The 12179-nt window shown below is 42.5% G+C and overlaps 1 long non-coding RNA gene across 1 annotated transcript in view; it reads left to right on the top strand.

Moving 5' to 3' along the window:
• The first annotated feature begins 9713 nt into the window (after positions 1 to 9713).
• LOC108305428 overlaps positions 9714 to 12179 on the top strand; it is a 37008-nt gene continuing 34542 nt past the window's right edge. The window contains exon 1 of the long non-coding RNA XR_001825727.1: positions 9714 to 10395. This is a non-coding gene — a long non-coding RNA (uncharacterized LOC108305428). The remainder of the gene's footprint in view (positions 10396 to 12179) is intronic.

Raw genomic sequence — 12179 nt, forward strand, 5'->3', positions numbered from 1 at the left:
AAAAAAAAAAAAAAAAAAACTCATACTCCAGCCGGGTGCAGTAGCTCACACCTTTAACTCCAGCATTTTGGGAGGTGGAGGTGGGCAGATCACCTGAGATCAGGAGTTCAAGACCAGCCTGTCCAACATGGTGAAGCCCCGTCTCTACTAAAATACAAAAATTGGCCAGGAGTAGTGGTGCAAGCCTATAATCCCAGCTACTTGGGAGGCTGAGGCATGAGAATTGCTTGAGCCTGATAAGCAACTTTAACAAAGTCTCAGGAGTCAGAGGTTGCAGTGAGCTAAGACAGCACCTCTGCACTCCAGCCTGGGCAACACAGTGAGACTTTGTCTCAAAACAAACACACAAATAAACAAAAAACCATACTCCCCTCCCTCTTTTCAGAACACAAGTTGGCTTCTAGCCAAATCTGTGTCTTCCAAATTGCAGTTCTTAAGACTCCAATAAACACCTTGTCATATTCCACTGCAGTCTGGTCTTTTACCTCTTTTGAGTTGACAATTACTATGTGGCAGGTGGCTCAGGTGCCCCTTTTCCTATTGCCCAGCCCACCTCTGGTTTCAGCTGCAGCTGGGTGGACAGTCCCTTGGCAGCCCCAATTATTCGCCTGTTGCTGGCTGGCTCTCACCTCAAGCACTATATAGACTTTTCTTTCTGTCCCAAGGTCTTCTCTGATGTCCTAGGATTCCACCACCTCTGAACCCACGTGTCGCCCTTGAGCGTGAGGTTAATGTTGCCAGAGGAAATCTACAACCAGTGGAGAGTTGCTAAAGTCATTGCTTCTTCTCTCCATGCTTCAGGCAGACCACCCTGGAAGGCCTTCTGCATTGGGATCCAGGCTCCAGGGCCCACAGCAGCAGCCTCAGTGTTGCATCCTTACAGATACTTCTCATCCCTGTCTCCCTCTCCTCAGCCTCTCACATCTGCTCCCTGGGATCACTTCCCAGTCAAAGCCCTTCCCCCACCAAGTCTTGCCACAGGCTCTGTTTCTGGGGAAATGCTGGATGCTGAATTCCAAAGTGGCCTGAGAAGGTGGGGTCACAGAGCAGTGACCAGGGTGGATAAACCAAGAGGCTTCTTGGAAGAAGCGGGCTCTCTATTGCGTTTCAGAGGAGAGGGATGTGATGTGATGGCCTCTCAGAAAAGTCCTCTGGGTTGTGACTCCTAAAGAGCAAGAAAGCTGAGTCCATGGTGCCTCGGTCTCACTGTGGGAAGATGGTAACTGTGGCTGTCAGGTTTCTGGCTTCTCCATTCGCAACTCTTCTTTGGAGAGACAGGGTTTATAAAAATGCTTTTGCCTTTCAAATGAAAATCTAGCCTTTCAAGTCTTATTAACTCTAATGGGAAAAAAATACCTCAATTTAGTTTTTTCTGGAGGTAAGAGCAACAATATTAAATGATCCAATTTACCCATTTCTAATACCACTCTGGTTGCTAATGAAGATGCATCTGCCACATAATGTGTGGTTCACACACAGGGCTTTACTACTCGGATGAACACCGTGCAGATGCTTTCATGCAATACGAAAACATTGCATGCAAATTTAATTTTTGTGAATCAAATGCTGCTTTCCTCTGGACTCACATGATTGTTTGAGAATCATAGTTTCTGTCTCTCAGGGCCTTGGCAGACAGTACCCCCATACTCCCCTTCCCATTGCCAGGTGGCCAATGGCCCACAGGTAAACAGGTGGACAAGGGAGGGTCCTTGTGCTGGGGCCATTCAGAGCAGACTCTGGGCAAGCACAAATTTTTAGTAGTGCGTAAATAATTGCTAAATTTACTAATAATCACAAATACACTACCTGCTCTGCTGGTAGTATGTCATCACAAATGTCCCATGAGGTAGACATATTATTATTTTCATTTTCATAGATGGGAAACCTAAGGCTGAGAGGCTAAGTGAATTGCCTGAGGTCACAGAGCTACCACAGCCACCCACTCTGCCTTAACTCTATCCTCCCTTCCAGGAGGAGGAATAAAAGTCCAAACCTGAGTCCTATGACTCCAAAACCTATTTTCTTTGCTGCTATGTCACAAAGTTACACAAGATTCGCAAATGACATCATACATTTTCATCTGCTTATACTGATAGACAGTAGTTCCCCTTTATCCATGCTTTCACTTTCCACAGTCCGAAAATATTAAATGGCAAATTTCAGAGATAAACAATTCATCAGTTTCATATTGCTCACTGTTCTGAGTAGCGTGATAAAATCTAGCACCATGTCACTCAGCCCCGCCTGCGATATGAACCATCCTTTTCTTCAGCGTATCCATACCATATAAGCTACCCACCTTATACAATGTGATCATATGGGAGAAACATAGGCTATGTAGGGTTCAGTACTATCCTGTGCCCCAGATGATAATGATTGAAATTGACGGATTATTCCATTAAGCGTAATCTTCAAATTGAAGTTTTCAAGAACAACATGCAAGAAGACAGTGTGTTAAAGATTTATTATGCTTATGAACTATTTTTGTACAATTATTCATCCGCTACTGAGGCTCTTGGAATGAATTTCCCAAGAAGGGGGCACTGATATATGTAGTAGTGGCTGTGTTAGTTGATTCTCAGGGCATATTAAAATGGTAGAAAATTTTTGTCACTGAATTCTTCTATCTGACCTAGTGCTCATCACAAGTGAGAGTTATGATCTACGTTCTCTATGCTCTTTTTCTTCCACTCATCCTGGAAACATGCTAGATTAAGATGGACATAATGATATAGGCAGAATTTTTAGAGAAAAACCCATTCCACAAGAGCCAGAGGTTTCTACCAAAAAGTTAACCCACTGGGGACACCACCTTCTCAGAGAGAATTCATTATTCCAAGAGCAAGGCCAGAGAGAGGATGTGGCTTCTTGAACTCGCCCTGTGCATTTGACCCTGATTTAGACAAACTTGTCCTCATGAGCCATCAGCTGACCCAGCGGTTCCAGCTTCGGTGGCAGCTTGGCACGTATTCCTCTCAAATTCATCATTTATGTAATAAATCCCAAATGGGCTCCATTTCAAATGTGAATACATGAGATGAACAAATTAATGGTGAAAAATTCATCTCTGAATATATTTATTTCTAATGATACATAAAGTCTTGTGTTTAAGAGAAATAATTCTGTAAGCAGAAAGGTATCCATCACAATGTGAATTGTTGGGAGGCTAACTCCAAAGCCAAAGCAGCCCAGCATTTTCCTGCATATTAAATGCACAAAGAGCCATCTGCCCCAGATGATAATGATTGAAATCGACAGACAATTCCATTAAGTATAATCTTCAAATTCAGACATTCAAGAACAGCATGCAAAAACACGGTATGTGAATGATTCATTATGCTTATGAACCATTTTTGTACAATTATTCAGAACAGACTGGAAGTAAATTATTTTTTAAAATGTACTTGAAAATGAGTGTGTACATTTAGACCTTTATAGTGCAATAATTTACTAAAGAGCTTGTAACAACCTGCCCTTTTATTTAGCATACAGTTTGTGTTTTAAAATGTCAGCTAAGTATTTCTTTGTTTAGGGATTTTTTTCAAGAATTTCTATAAGAAATAGAAAACAGAATATGACTGCCAATTCAGTGAAATTACATCCAGAGGGACAATGAACTCTCTGGGTGTGCTGTCCCCATTTTATAAATGGTGATCGATGAAACAGTGGAGGAGGTTGGTGTATTTTAAATATGAATGAGAAATAAGACAGGCACTAATGTCTTTATAGATTATTTATGCTGCTCTAATCTCACGCTTTTAGAAACTTTTAGCCGTACTCTTCCACCATAATTCAAGCTGAACTTCATTCTCTTTCATAGCTTTCCTCTTAGCCATCTTTCTTATGCCTTTGTTCCCTCAAGTAATTCAGACACTTCCTATTACTTCCTTCACTCCTTCACTTTGATCTTGTAGGACTTCAGCGTAATGCAATGTATTTCTCCTTCCTCTGAGAAGATGGCCCTAAGATATTTGGATTTTATATGCACAATTATACTCTCGAATCTGGTCCACCTGCCTGTTTTCTCCTTTTGATAGCATGTTCCTTTTCATGGAGAAAGACCAAGACCAAGGGGAGAGGAGGGCTACATGAAATTTCTGCTGTTATGGCCAAGAAGTATTTCAGAGTCTCTTGTTCTCTCCTCCATCCCCCAATTCCTGAATTCTCAAGGAAAGGAGGAAGGGTTCTTATAAGTCTAGTTTTTAGCAAACCTTTCAGAGGCTTACCACTGGCTACAAAACAAATTCTGATAGAATGAAATATCAGCCCAACTAAGAGAGAATGAAGAGGTAAAGTGAATTAGGAGTTGTTGTACCACCAGAGACAGATATGAAAAAGGAGCCAGATTATTAATTGTTTTTTGTTTAATATTTAAAAAACCAAGGCTCTACCCCTGCCAAAATTACTCCCCAAGTGTAAATGTGGCCCAGATGGAATGGGAGGTTTCTTTTCCTCACTGCAACATCCAATTTTTATTATTTTCTTTGCCACTCTAGAAATTGTCATGCACTCCAAATTTACTCTCTTCTCTATCTATCCCAGTATACCGAAACTCAACCTGTCCTGTACTTTGCCCTTGAGTCAAGTACATTTCCAGTCCTTGAATGAATAAGTTCAAAGTATTTCCCACAGAGTTCACAAGTCTCCTGCTGTTTTCTCCTCCTTTGTCTCATGGTGACTTCAGATGCAGGGAAAGAAAAGGGCTTGTGACCAAATCAGTAAGCACTAATGAAAGCAATGCAGAGATCAGTTGGAGAAACTGAGGCCCAGAGAAAACGCAACTGAGCCAAGGTCACATAGTCAGCGTGCAGCAGATTTGGGGTCAGCCAATTGGTGCATGAACTCTGAGGGCTGGCTACCAGGAATCCCAGCCTGATTCTACTACTTGCTAGTTGAGTAGCAATCCTCTTAGAGCCTCAGTTTTCCCACCTACAAATTGGGGTTATTAATTGATGCCTGTTATGGGAATTCTGTGGATAATATAGGAATAGTTCAACCAGTTATAGTTAGGCGCAATAACTGAGACCATGCACATTAAACTAACAAGACAGATTAGCAAGATAAAAGGTTTGTGGATTATATTGATATTAATACTTTTATGTTTATATGTACATAAGGGTCTCATAGAAAAGGAAATGAAGACCCAAAGAAGTAGTTAGGCCTGAGAGTTTACATACCATTTTAACAAAGAGTGATAAATGTGTGGAGAAGTGACAGGACAAAAGAAAAGGGTTTGGGTTTTTAGGGGTGGTAAGTTCTGGAAAGGTCAATATACAGGGAAAACTAATGGAAGACAAGAAATATTTCAGTAAGGTTTGTTTGTGCAGATTCAAGCCAGTGCCATCTCCCGTAATAAGAGCCTTCTATTTTTCATATGGGAGAAATGAGTGGGACACCTTCACAAATGGAAATTTGTGCCCTGCATGTAGGCAGAAAGGAGGAGGATAGAGAGCTTTATTTGCACCTGCTGTTTTTGAATTGTCTTCAACTCAAAATAATCCTCATGACCATGTGGTATATTTGGGGGTTGCATACTCTGAACCCCTTTATAGTGTTAGTGATTACACTAACAGAGTGATTAATTACAGAGTGATTATTCATCCAATAAAAAAAGTCTCCCGTTTACCCAAATGTTATAGAACTCAATTTTCCTTTTGACCATGCTGGGATTTAGTATGCCCACTTACTCTCCTGTCTCTAAAATTGTTATTCTCTCTATTCAAATTTGAGAATAAATGTTAGTGAAGCAATCTGCTACTCCTTCTGCCCCAAGTGTTCTCAGAGACATTAAATAATATTCTCCATTGCCCTTGGTGACTGGCCACGTAACTAAGAATAAAAAGGAGGGAGCAGAGAAGGATCAAAGAAGAAAGGAACAGGAAAATGCACTTAGTAGGAAAGGAAGGCCACAGGAAGGCAGAGAAAAAGAAAAAGAGTGCCCTGTATGATCAAACAGAGTTCCCATCCGGATAGAACTTTCAAAAACCATTTAATCCAACCCTTCTTATTACATTTGGAGACACTGAGGCATGGAGAGGGATGGGTCTCACGGTGGCAGAGAAAGGTTATGAACCCAGGATCTAACTTCTCAAATTTCCCTCTGACTAGAATGCTTTTCATTCTGAACCACCGTCCCAATGCCACCCTCTGCCGAGTTAATGTCTATTAATTATGAAATCTCAGCTCAAACATACATTCCTCTGGCAAGTCTCCCCTGATCTAACCCCTTTCTATCTAATCCAGGTTCCACTAATGCACTCTCAGAGCACCTCCCAAGGCATTTTTTCCCCAGTCCCCCATTCTCCACCCACAACCCTGGGCACGTAATTGGCACTCCATCAACACGGGTCAATTAGCAAGGTGTAGACACCACGCATGTGCTCTATGTGGGATGCCTTTCACTACGGCAAAGAAACATCTCCATACCATTCATTCATGAAGCAAGGAACAGAAATAGCTTCCATTCATGCATCTTTAAATAGGGAGGTTCACACAGGATTCATTAAAAGAAACTTTTAATTGTGACATTTACTCCTGCAAAGTCAATGTAGCTCTTTCTCTCTAGTCAGCTCTTTCTTTCAAGGCAAACCCTACTAGACAGAACAAGAACTAACAAGGAAATCCCATGAATTGTTCTAGTGCTTTATTTTTTTTTTTCTAACTCTTGGTCTTATCACCCCAGACACACTTTACGTGGAACAAATTGATTAAAACATAAAATGAGAATTCGCTTTCTCTTAGGCTCTGCAGTGTGTCGTTATTGGGATATAAAAAGATCCAAGTGGCTTAACTAAATCCAAAAAAATCCATCTCATACTGTCTTATCTTCAGCTCTGAAGTTTAAGCTCCTTGCTGAGAATGGCGAAGGAAGATAACTGACATTTATTGAGTTCCTACTATACTCCAAGCACTGGGAAAGGAAATCCTCATCCTTTATTCACTCAGGAAATATTTGAGTTCCAGGCACTGTTCTAGGAACGGGGGAGACAGCAATGGAAAAATAATAACTCCTGTTATTGTTGAGCTTTGTTGTTGTTTGTTTGTTTAAGACAGGGTCACCCAGACTGGGGTGCAGTAGCGCAATCATGGCTCACTACAGCCTCAATCTTCTAGGTTCAAATGATTCTCCTATCTCAGCCTCCCGAGTAGTTGGGACTACAGGTGCACACCGCCATGTCTGGCCTTTTTTTTTTCCCCATAGAGATAAGGTTTCTCTATGTTCTCCAGACTGGTCTCAAACACCTGTACTCAAGTGATCCTCCCGCCATGGCCTCTCAAAGTGCTGGGATTACAGGTACGAACCACAGTGCCCAGGCTTCATCAGAGTTTTCAGACAGACAGGAAGCAAATAGACATATCACCTAATGTCAGATAGGAAGTACGGCGATGAAGAGAAAGAAAGTAGGTTAAAGACTTCGGAGTGATGGGAGACATTTCAGACTGGAGGGCAGGAAAGAACTTTTGTGGAGGTGCTCCTGGAGCAAAAGGCTTGTGATTATTGGGAGCAAGAGTGTTCCAGCCAGAGGAAGCAGCTAACACAAAGGTCCTGTGGCAGGAAGATGCCTGGGAGGCTGGAGACACAGGGAGAAGGCGGGCACACTGGGAGCACACAGCAAGGCAGCAGCAAAGCGGAGATGTGGACGGAGAGGCAGATGAAGATCAGATCATGTAGCCATACGAAGAACTTCCAACTCCACTCCACATTTCATAACAACCTTTGGATGGTTTTGAGTGAGGGCGTGCAGCAATCTGACTTTCTTTATAAATGGCTGTGTCTTATTTAGTCTTCAAAACTATCTTATGAGCTAAGCAATATTAATCTCATTTTGCAGACGTAGGATTTGGGAATGAGGGAGATTAAGCATCTTGTCCAAGTTTATGTTGCTTATAAATGCTAGATTTGTAATTCCAATTTAGTGTGGTGTGATTCCAAACCCCAGGCTCTTCACATCACCCCATGCCATCTGAGGACAGGAACTGTGTCTTGCATGACCCTGAAACATGGTCACAGTACCCAGCTCATGGTCACTGCCTGGTAGGTATTTGGTAAGTGAATACATAAGACTCAACTCAAACTCTACCACATTCCAGCAATGCCTGGGCGTTTGGGTCATTGATGTGTTAAATATGGAGACTATAGGGATTTTTACAACAAAAAAGAGAATAGCAAAGAAGTAAGATGTTCTGCTCTGTGCTCTATTTCAGGCAATACCCATCCATGGAAAACATCCTATTTTTTCAGTGATTCCAGTTTTTTACCCCACTTGATACTTTATATCTTCTACATAAAGAGTTCTGTGTGCACACACATGTCAACATTGAAACAATCATCTTGCCCTTTCTAAAAGTCCAGGGGTCTGTTGGAAATGACATGCACTGCAATTTAGCTGAGTGCTGCGCTTGCTCCTAAAGGCTCTGCACACACATATGTGATATTGTGCTGGCCTAGAGCCAGAACCAGAGCAAAACTATTTTATAAAATGCAAAACTGTTTTTAGATAAGTTGAAATGGCTGCCCCATTCTCCTTACAATAACTACTGTCCTTGGCCTCTGTGAATAGAACTGCCAGTTCTGTAAACCACTGAGGTAACAAACAGAATGACAAAAGTCCCCTAGACCTTGGAATGTCCGGAGACCCCCGCCCTTGTCTCCACCCAGGAGGTGAATCACAGAATCCCCTAGCCCTTGAAATGTCTGAAGCCTTTTCATCCCCATCCCCGCCCCTCACCCCCACTCCCAAGGTGGTTTTTCGGGTATAAAAAATCGTGACACCCTCCTGTTGCTACCACAGGTTGGAGAGACGTGAGTCCTCTGTGGTCGCCGGCATAATAAATGACTCTGCAATCTGGCATACTTTTGTCTCGTGATAACTTTCTACGCTCCGGTCAAATACAACACATATAACACATCAAGAAGAGCAACATGAATGGATCCCATGCCTGTTCTCCTTCCTACACTCAAGTAATACACGTGTAGCAGCTCCTTTTTTTTCATCCTTTTCTCAGAGGCAAAGTAGAAGAGAAAAGACCATTCTCAGGTGAGTACCTATTATCTAGCCCTCTACTGACTCACAATTCTCCACTGAACACCTCAAGGCTACTCCGGTGCAGCCATTCATGCCATAAAGACGGCTAAGTAAAGGAACTTCCCTGGGCCAGCCTCTCCTCCCTGCTGGGTGCGCTGGTGAGCAGAGCCCCAAGCTTGCCCTGGCTCACAGGAACCTCTCAGGTTCGCTGGATGGAAGAGGCCAGGCACATCCTCACACAAACATGAAACGGAAGAAAGGCACCGAAGGAAGCAAACCAGAGTTTCTAAGAGCTTCCAGCCTGACCTCTTCCGGGGTGGAGGCACAGAGGCTTCTCTGACGGCTCAGGACAGAGGCTGTGTGGACATTGAAAAGATGAAGAAGGGGAAAGGAGATTCTAGACTCAGAGCTTTCTTGGGGCTCTGAAAAGCACAGAATCAAAGGGTGCAGAAGGCTAGCGTGATGGGTCAGGGAGGGGGCTGCCGGTGGGAGGCAGGGACTTTTAGGATATGTTCCTTTACCCCGCAACACTCAATACTGAGTGTTGACTCAGCCTCCATAGGCGGTACCACAGTGATCAATGAAAACAGGCTCAGGAAATCCTCAGAGATCCCACGGTGTCTAGACACAGGGATTCTATAATCCTGCCAGGAAAGCGGGTGGGAAAGGGATTTGCAAAGAAAGCCATTAACATCACCTCCTCGGGGAGAGGAACTCCAGGTGAGGCTCTGGGAGAACTTGGCTATGCGCAGTGGTTTACAGCCTGGGTCTCCTGGAGCCTATGAAATGAGAAGCAGTCATTAGCACAGCAAGCAGCCCTCATCCTTCCTTCTCGATAATAACACTGTCACCAGAGGACGGAAAATTACCCTGACGTCTCTATATCTTCAAATTGCACTTCAGAGACAGACTGCGTAAGGCAAACAGACCCGGAGTGAAAACGTCCTGGCTAGACTTCCAAGCCAAGGCCTAATAAATAACCCTGAAATATACAATCTGACGGCAGATTTGCTCTGTGGCTGGTGACTTCTGCCCTGGGAAGGACCATGAATTGCAGGGTCTGACAGATGGGGTCAGAAAGTGGAGTCTGCCCCGTGGGTTGAGGACCTGCAAATTAACCCCATGGTGCTGGTTTCAGAACAAGTGTGCCTGCTCAGGCAAACACTAACCTCTAAGAAAGGAGCAGGCCCGGAGGCGAGACCCCCCCTGGTCATGAAAGAATCAACCCCAGTCCACAGAGTCCAGAGACGAGCCATCCTGCCTGGAGGGGGGAGCCCCGTGCATCGAAGAAGCCAAACGGAGATCTCTTCAGTGGTTGAAAATGTTCATTAGGAGAGGCTGCACGACATTAAGTGAGCCCCATTGAAAGGTGCAAAATTTTTGTAACCTGTATTTTTCTTTCTCTGTCAAAAACACCCCGATTTGCCAAAGCACTTTAGCAATCATTTGTAAATTGGTCTGCCAGGGTCTCCATAAGAATGTTAAATGACAAGAAGAAGAAATCAATATCTCATTGCTGACGCGGCGGGCGGGGGCGGGGGGCGGTTGGGAGGGAGGGGGTTTGGGGGGGCAGGAGGGGCAGGAGGGGCATTCAAATGAAAAACAAGATTCAAAGTACCTATAACGATGCAAACACGCTGATCTCCTGGGATGAAAAATAGTTAAACAGAAGGTGACAAACGCCAAGCTAGAGAGATTGATCTAAACAGCTAATGCAAGTAAATCCAACACAGACAGCTATAGATGTGGAAGCTTTTTTTTTTTAATTAGATCTCGTCAGGGACTACTGATAAGCATCACATCAAAAAAGATAATTAAGAATAAATTGGTTCCCACTTAAGCAATTGCTGCAAAAAAAAATTGTGATGTGAAAATAAAGAAAATATTCCTGGTGTGGATAATTTAAAAATATGAACAATTTTGGAAATAGGAAATTTACAAAGTTTACTACAAAATCTGTATCCTGGAAGAGGCATTACATTTAGAGGCAGGAAACTGCATATAGGGAACCAATAATTGTTAGCATTTATCAAGTATTAGTTATATGCCAGGTACGTAACTAATAAGTGACTTTTTGTAAGTAGATGGGTTTTTTGTGAACACTGAATGAGCTCTATGGAGTATGTAGATTATAATCCTTATGTTGTAGATGAGGAAATTATGGCTCAGAGAGGTTAACCATCTTATCCAAGATCACACAGCAAATCAGATCTAGGATTCCTGTCTCAGTTCTAGAGTTGCTGCTATTTGATTCTACTTTTTACACATGTCTATCCATTTGGCTTAGGAGAAAGAGAGTGTAAGGAGGGCTAGCTCAAGGCTCTCACTAGAACAAGAAAGAAATAGCTTGAGAGCTTTATCCATATAAACTTTTTTTTTCTGGGAAGAGAAAAGGTAGGCATCGTTTTGGGTATGGCCATCACCAAGGCTGGGTCCCGCCCCCCACCCATGCCTTTTCAGAGGCTTTAAGGTTCTTGCTGGAACTTCAACGAGAATCCTGGGTTTTCTCTAAATACAGTTATATTTAGCAAAATAAATAAATAAACATGAATTGGGGAACAAGAGTCAGAACAAAAACACTTTCACATGTTTTTCTCAAGCTGCTATAGGAAAAGAAAATTTAGCAAAGTACTCATTTGAAATATTTTTAAATAATTACACAGCAACAAGCCAGAAAGCCAAAACATTTTCTTCTTTTTCAAGATATTCTGACTTCCTTTGTGTTTCTACCTCTGGGAATAACAAACCTTCCTCTCTTTTCATTTCTTTTCTGTTTTGGAAAAGCTGCAAAAACACCTCTCAAACTCATGCAAATTATCAGTGTCTCCTGAAATATTTTCCCGAAACATGCAAAGGCTCGTAATCAGATCCTTCAAGAATAAAAACGGGCTATTTTTTTTTTCTTTTTGGCTTCTGGTCTTATACCACCACCATCTTCTTTTTCCTCCCAAATAAATATATGAATAGAATTCTCTTCTGAAACAACAAATGAATCATTTTCTTGTTTTATTTTAGAAGGAAGATCTGGAGTCATTGTTGATGCGATTCAAGCCAATAGCTTCTACCAGTAGATGCCAGTGGTCCTATTTTCTGTGCATTTGATAACCACATTGCTTATTTACGGCTCTTTTATTATCCAGACCTGCTTGGCAG

Source organism: Cebus imitator, unplaced genomic scaffold, assembly GCF_001604975.1.
Source record: "Cebus imitator isolate Cc_AM_T3 unplaced genomic scaffold, Cebus_imitator-1.0 Scaffold63, whole genome shotgun sequence".
NCBI classification, from domain to species: Eukaryota; Metazoa; Chordata; class Mammalia; order Primates; family Cebidae; genus Cebus; species Cebus imitator.